This window comes from Schistocerca piceifrons, chromosome X (genome assembly GCF_021461385.2).
Source record: "Schistocerca piceifrons isolate TAMUIC-IGC-003096 chromosome X, iqSchPice1.1, whole genome shotgun sequence".
Lineage (NCBI taxonomy): Eukaryota > Metazoa > Arthropoda > Insecta > Orthoptera > Acrididae > Schistocerca > Schistocerca piceifrons.
The window spans coordinates 502,083,907-502,092,337 of record NC_060149.1 but is presented as its reverse complement, the minus strand read 5'-3'; the positions used below and the strand labels follow the sequence as shown (position 1 = coordinate 502,092,337).

Below are 8,431 nucleotides of genomic sequence, written 5' to 3'. Positions count from 1 at the left end.
ATGTAATCAAGGGGAAGTGAATATTTGTGCTGGACTGGGATTCAAACGCGGGTCCCCCGCTTACTGGGCGGATGCTCTGACCACTTTGTTCTACATGTCAATTTATTAAAATGAAGGGGGTAAAATTTCATTGCTCAGTACTTTAAAACAGCAAAACTTTAACATTCAAAGAGCAGAAAACATTACACAAATTATCACACCTACACTAGAACACAGCAAGCAAATTGGAACCATAATGTCATTATCACAAATTTTCAAGTTTCTGCCTGCAGACCAGTAGCCAAATAAATAACTGATATTCTTCATCGCAGCACCTTGTCCCGATGTGAAACAAACAATTTTCTATATTTCACGGACAAAAGTCTGTTGCAGTGTGTTCCAAAAGTGTTACATTATTTGTTCTCTCGCGACAGGGGTCTAAATGTCCTTTGTAAGATATAAGCATCAGCAGGTTCTATACGTTTATAATATCACTCTTTTGTTCCAACAATCTCAAAGCCGAATCTCTTACAGAACTCGATGGCACCTTCTTTATTTACTTATACGTGCAGGAAAATGCTGTCAAAATTTCCGTAGTTTTCGACATAATTCAGTACATGTTCCACCAAATTTTGTACCAGTTCCTAGCCAGTGGTAGTGAAAAGGACAACCCAGTGTCACAATATATAGAGGGTGCAAATCCTCTGATGTATCAGTTCTGCAGCACACAGCACCCACAAAATTGTCATTGCAATATGCTAATTGTGCCAGCTCTCCTGCTTCCAAGACATCCTTATAGAACTTGTCATTATATGATACTGCAAAGACAACTTGATTAAGGCGCTGCAACTGCTTTATGCTGCATTTTGTGACATCACTGAGTTCTATTTTGGATCGAGTCATTTTCAGTTTCCAGTTTAGGCTGGAATAGCAGGGTAAATGTTCTCCTGTGACTAAAATGAACTGTTAATCAAATTTTCACCTAGCAAGCACAACACCGAACACTGGAGCGCCATGCCGATACTTGACCACTAAGCCATCCGGACACAGTGGTCATTGCAACAGCATGGACTACCCTGGCACGCCTCCCATCACACACGCATTCTCAACTTATCCACACACTGCTAATGTAGTGCCCCTCGCTCATTATCCTCATTACTCGCGAGATTTCACTGATTCCCGTAAGAGTTCAAGCCAGGTGTGCATCCGCACTGAAGAGATATTTGCCGTCTTCGCCTTAATTAAATACACTACTGGCCATTAAAATTGCTACACCAAGAAGAAATGCAGATAATAAACGGGTATTCATTGGACAAATATATTATGCTAGAACTGACATGTGATTACATTTTCACGCAATTTGGGTGCATAGATCCTGAGAAATCAGTACCCAGAACAACCACCTCTGGCCGTAATAACGGCCTTGATACGCCTATGCATTGAGTCAAACAGAGCTTGGATCGCGTGTACAGGTACTGCTGCCCATGCAGCTTCAACACGATACCACAGTTCATCAAGAGTAGTGGCTGGCGTATTGTGACGAGCCAGTTACTCGCCACCATTGACCAAACGTTTTCAATTGGTGATAGATCTGGAGAATATGCTGGCCAGGGCAGCAGTCGAACATTTTCTGTATCCAGAAAGGCCCGTACAGGATCTGCAACATGCGGTCGTGCATTATCCTGCTGAAATGTAGGGTTTCGCAGGTCGTAACACATCTGAAATGTAACGTCCACTGTTCAAAGTGCCGTCAATGCGAACAAGAGGTGACTGAGACGTGTAACCAATGGCACCCCATACCATCACGCCAGGTGATACGCCAGTATGGCGATGACGAATACACGCTTTCAATGTGCGTTCACCGCGATGTCGCCAAACACGGATGCGACCATCATGATGCTGTAAACAGAACCTGGTTTCATCCGAAAAAATGACGTTTTGCCATTCGTGCACCAAGGTTCGTCGTTGAGTACACCATCGCAAGGGCTCCTGTCTGTGATGCAGCGTTACGAGGCCGTTGGGATCCAGCACGGCGTTCCGTATTACCCTCCTAAACCCACCGATTCCATATTCTGCTAACAGTCATTGGATCTCGACCAACGCGTGCAGCAATGTCGCGATACGATAAACCGCAATCGCGATAGGCTACAATCCGACTTTTATCAAAGTCGGAAACGTGATGGTACGCATTTCTCCTCCTTACACGAGGCAACGCCGGTCAACTGCTGTTTGTGTATGAGAAATCGGTTGGAAACATTCCTCATGTCAGCATATTGTAGGTGTCGCCACCGGCACCAACCTTGTGTGAATGCTCTGAAAAGCTAATCATTTGCATATCACAGCATCTTCTTCCTGTCGGTTAAATTTCGCGTCTGTAGCACGTCATCTTCGTGGTGTAGCAATTTTAATGGCCAGTAGTGTATATGTTCTGTGTGTTATTTTTGACATGCCCGAAAGAACAGAAACTTATATATATATATATATAAGAATGGAATATTGGAGTTTAATATACAATCGACGGCGAGATTATTAGAGATAAAGCACAATCTCAGATCGAAGGAGAATAGTAATAATTCACAAAAAATCTTATTTCGCATTTGCATTAATCTGTTTCTTGTGGCACCGTTAAGCGTATGCGCTACTCATGGCGCATTTCCATACGAGTACTGTACAATAAAAACCTTGTTTTGTTACCTGAGAGATTTAATGGCTGCACTTAATTAGATTCCATGATGACATGTGATGTTTGCAGAACACCGAAATTAACCGTGCAGTGACTCACTCGGTGGCGGCACGTGTTGTCCAGATGTAGTTGTAAATGTTTACGCAGAAGTCAAAGGTAGTGACAGCGGCGATCGCAGACGTGTTTACAACAGGTCTGGGACACTTCCGATGAGGGCTGTACGATCGATGGTTGCCGTGGCGACGCATTCTGGCGTCCACCAGCACCGCTCCCCTCAGCTTTCATTACGCTCTCTGCGCTCTCCGCCCACCGATCGCCAGCAGCTAACACAAATCAGCAGTGGGGGATCTCTCTACATTTACTGTACTATTTTCCGCCCACGCATTATGTGTCACTGTCTGAACAAAAGATGGGCTACTGCAGTAATTTTCAGCATTGTACAGATGTTAACGTCCCTATTATATCTGATGCTGTCATTCATAATTACGATCTGTTACAGTTATTTCGACGGTCAATTCAGAACGCGCGAACAACATTAAAGGAAAAAAATCGTTAGGCTCACAGCCTGGTGAGACAATGCTTCACATTTGTCGCCCCGTCGACGTCGCGTGTATCATAATCGCTGTTTATTAATTCAAGCAGTTCCTTATTGATCTCACCGGGCTCCATATTTCACATTGCCATCCCATAAGTATCTCAAGTAATCAGCTAGATTCGAATTAGAAGCTTTCACGGCATTAAATTTCAATTAACTTCACACGAAACAAGCTTCGATAGTTAATATTGGTGTTTGTTTATAGGTAAATGTCAGGACATTGACATCACCGTGTCACACTTTTTTGAACCATGTCACTAGGTATTGGGTCCTCTAGCAGCTTGCTACGATACCGTTTGGCGGGAATTTCAGTGCGTACCAGGGTTGCCAATATGTACCTGCAGAAAAACAAATAAATATTTACGTAGCTTCTTTTTTATGTGCTGTTCAAACCGTAATGACTACCCTTCGTATCTGTAGCGTTCTGTCACAGTACGTAACGATAGCTCAAAAGAAATAACTATAGCAACTATAGCCGACAGAGCTCTGGGTACGAAGAACTTTCTCACGAAGGTGGGGGCTACACAACACAATAGCACAATGTTACAAGCTGTTCCCACAAACAACGGGGATAGTTACCGATAACCAAAAATAAATGAATGCGTGAGTAGTCTGAGATGTGTATACAGGGTGGTACATTGACCGTGACCGGGCCAAATATCTCACGAAATAAGTGTCAAACTAAAAAACTACAAAGAACGAAACTTGTCTAGCTTGAAGGGGGAAACTAGATGGCGCTATGGTTGGCGCGATAGATGGCGCTGCCGTAGGTCAAACGGATATCAACTGCGTTTTTTTTAAATAGGAACATCCAATTTTTATTACATATTCGTGTAGTACGTAAAGAAATATGAACGTTTTAGTTGGACCACATTTTTCGTTTTGTGATAGATGGCGCTGTAATAGTCACAAACATATGGCTCACAATTTTAGACGAACAGTTGGTAACAAGTAGGTTTTTTAAATTAAAATACAGAACGTAGGTACGTTTGAACATTTTATTTCGGTTGTTCCAATGTGCTACATGTACCTTTGTGAACTTATCATTTCTGAGAACACATGCTGTTACAGCGTGATTAATTAATGCAATAAATGCTCAAAATGATGTCCGTCAACCTCAATGCATTTGGCAATACTGTAAGGACATTCCTCTCAACAGCGAGTAGTTCGCCTTCCGTAATGTTCGCACATGCATTGACAATGCGCTGACGCATGTTGTCAGGCGTTGTCGGTGGATCACGATAGCAAATATCCTTCAACTTTCCCCACAGAAAGAAATCCGGGGACGTCAGAACCGGTGAACGTGCGGGCCATGGATGGTGCTTCGAAGACCAATCCACCTGTCATGAAATATGCTATTCAATACCGCTTCAACCGCACGCGAGCTATGTGCCGGAGATCCATCATGTTGGAAGTACATCGCCATTCTGTCATGCAGTGAAACATCTTGTAGTAACATCGGTAGAAAATTACGTAGGAAATCAGCATACATTGCACCAGTTAGATTGCCATCGATAAAATGGGGGCCAATTATCCTTCCTCTCATAATGCCGCACCATACATTAAGCCGTCAAGGTCGCTGATGTTCCACTTGTCACAGCCATCGTGGATTTTCCGTTGTCCAATAGTTCATTTATGCCGGTTTACGTTACTGCTGTTGGTGAATGACGCTTCGTCGCTAAATAGAACTCGTGCAAAAAACCGGTCATCGTCCCGTAATTTCTCTTGTGCCCAGTGGCAGAACTGTACACGACGTTCAAAGTGGTCGCCATGCAATTCCTGGTACATAGAAATATGGTACGGGTGCAATCGATGTTGAAGTAGCATTCTCACTATCGACGTTTCTGAGATTCCCGATTCTCGCGTAATTTGTCTGCTACTGATGTGCGGATTAGCCGCGTCAGCAGCTAAAACACCTACTTGGGCATCATCATTTGTTGCAGGTCGTGGTTGACGTTTCACTTGTGGATGAACACTTCCTGTTTCCTTAAGTAACATAACTATCCGGCGAACGGTCCGGACACTTGGATGATGTCGTCCAGGATACCGAGCAACAGACATAGCACACATAACACCCGACCGTTGGGCATTTTGATCACAATAGCCATACACCAACACGATATCGACCTTTTCCGCAATTGGTAAACTGTCCATTTTAACACGGGTAATGTATCACGCCAGTCCAATCCCAAAGAAATCAGGTGTTGACAGATGTGAAAATTACCGAACTATCAGTTTAATAAGTCACAGCTGCAAAATACTAACGCGAATTCTTTACAGACGAATGGAAAAACTGGTAGAAGCGGACCTCGGGGAAGATCAGTTTGGATTCCGTAGAAATGTTGGAACACGTGAGGCAATACTAACCTTACGACTTATCTTAGAAGAAAGATTAAGAAAAGGCAAACCTACGTTTCTAGCATTTGTAGATTTAGAGAAAGCTTTTGACAACGTTAACTGGAACACTCTCTTTCAAATTCTGAAGGTGGCAGGGGTAAAATACAGGGAGCGAAAGGCTATTTACAATTTGTACAGAAACCAGATGGCAGTTATAAGAGTCGAGGGGCATGAAAGGGAAGCAGTGGTTGGGAAGGGAGTGAGACAGGGTTGTAGCCTCTCCCCGATGTTATTCAATCTGTATATTGAGCAAGCAGTAAAGGAAACAAAAGAAAAATTCGGAGTAGGTATTAAAATTCGTGGAGAAGAAGTAAAAACTTTGAGGTTCGCCGATGACATTGTAATTCTGTCAGAGACAGCAAAGGACTTGGAAGAGCAGTTGAACGGAATGGACAGTGTCTTGAAAGGAGGATATAAGATGAACATCAACAAAAGCAAAACGAGGATAATGGAATGTAGTCAAATTAAATCGGGTGATGCTGAGGGGATTAGATTAGGAAATAAGACACTTAAAGTAGTAAAGGAGTTTTGCTATTTAGGGAGCAAAATAACTGATGATGGTCGAAGTAGAGAGGATATAAAATGTAGACTGGCAATGGCAAGGAAATCGTTTCTGAAGAAGAAAAATTTGTTAACATCGAGTATAGATTTAAGTGTCAGGAAGTCGTTTCTGAAAGTATTTGTATGGAGTGTAGCCATGTATGGAAGTGAAATATGGACGATAACCAGTTTGGACAAGAAGAGAATAGAAGCTTTCGAAATGTGGTGCTACAGAAGAATGCTGAAGATAAGGTGGGTAGATAACGTAACTAATGAGGAGGTATTGAATAGGATTGGGGAGAAGAGAAGTTTGTGGCACAACTTGACTAGAAGAAGGGATCGGTTGGTAGGACATATTTTGAGGCATCAAGGGATCAAAAATTTAGCATTGGAGGGCAGCTTGGAGGGTAAAAATCGTAGAGGGAGACCAAGAGATCAATACACTAAGCAGATTCAGAAGGATGTAGGTTGCAGTAGGTACTGGGAGATGAAGAAGCTTGCACAGGATAGAGTAGCATGGAGAGCTGCATCAAACCAGTCTCAGGACTGAAGACCACAACAACAATGTATCACGAAGCAAATACCGTCCGCACTGGCGGAATGTTACGTGATACCACGTAGTTATACGTTTGTGACTATTACAGCGCCATCTGTCACAAAGCGAAGAAAGTGGTCCAACTAAAACGTTCATATTTCTTTACGTACTACAAGTACAGGAATATGTAATAAAAAATGGATGTTCCTATTTAAAAAAAACGCAGTTGATATCCGTTTGACCTACTTCAGCGCCATCTAGTGGGCCAACCATAGCGACATCTGGTTTCCCCCTTCAAGCTAGACGAGTTTCGTTCTTTGTAGTTTTTTCGTTTGATGCTTATTTCGTGAGATATTTTGCCCGGTCGCTATCAATGGACCACCCTTTATAAAGCACTCTTACGATAGCTCTTAAAGGAAAAAAACTTCATGTGTAAGGATACAGTAGAATCTTTTCCTAAACAAAATGATATAATTTGATATGAATACTGAGTAAAAATGTATAATAATAAATCCAAATATGGCATTTGGCCGAAACAGTGCGATCCTCGCCAAAGAGATCTTAAGCTTCTCAGACATAACACTGTACAGTTAGACCTTTACAGGGGTTGGACAAAAATATGGGAACGCGAGAAATGCAAGTTTGATCATAACTGCAGATGATAGCCAGGCCTGTACTTGACCACGAACTGAACCTGCGCAGTGTCCTCAATATGTTGCAAGTGTCAGTCGTGGTCGAACAGTGTTCTGCGTAATCCTCGAAGCTTCTTGAATTCGAGCGTGGGCAAATTGTTGGCGCACTTTGGCTTCAGTAACCAAGATAGTCGAAGAGTTTGTTGTTTCAAGACGCACCGTATCGAAGATTTATACCGCATACATGGAAAGCGGAGAAACAACCGCTAAGTAATAACACGGACGAAAGTGTGTGTGGAGTGATGGTCGGTCGTTGAAGAGGACAACGACGAAAAATAAGAGGACGATAGCTGCAAAAGACACTGCAGAACTGAATCTCGCACTCGCGATACCTTTCTGCACCAAAACAACAGTAAGAGTACAACGTAACCTTTTACTACCGGTGTCATTGTTAAAACTCGACCTCGTAGGAAGATTACCGTCGCTTATCATGTTCTTCAGCTCCTGCAAGCTACCCCCTGTAGTAATGGTTTAAAAAGTTCGTGTGGTCCACGAAGTTACAGTCCCCTGCGAGTTATTGCTGAGGTATTAATAATTTCTAGCGGGTGGGTTTAACAAACCGGTAAAAATTTGAACCAACGGATAACGCAATATTTTTAGAACCACTACAGAAGGCACCTATGCAGGGCTTAATAGGCAGCATAGAGCTTTTATTTACTTTTATTTGTCGACCCAGCATTCGACTGTGGTAATGACGCCGGCCGGTGTGACCGAGCGGTACTAGGCGCTTCAGTCTGGAACCGGGCGACCGCTACGGTCGCAGGTTCGAATCCTGCCTCGGGCATGGATGTGTGTGATGTCCTTAGGTTAGTTAGGTTTAAGTAGTTCTAAGTTCTAGGGAACTGATAACCTCAGATTTTAAGTCCCATAGTGCTCAGAGCCATTTGAGCCATTTTGTGGTAATGACTAACTTTCACCTATTCTTTATGAAGAAGGGAGGAAATGACCAGTCGAGGGTATAGTCTAATTGCTATTTATTTAATACCGATGACATTTCAACAACTAGCCGT

At 42.8% G+C, this 8,431-nt stretch overlaps 1 pseudogene; it reads right to left on the bottom strand.

Moving 5' to 3' along the window:
- Positions 1–392: 392 nt before the first annotated feature.
- Positions 393–882, bottom strand: LOC124722462 (annotated as a pseudogene).
- Between the last annotated feature and the right edge of the window lie 7,549 nt (positions 883–8,431).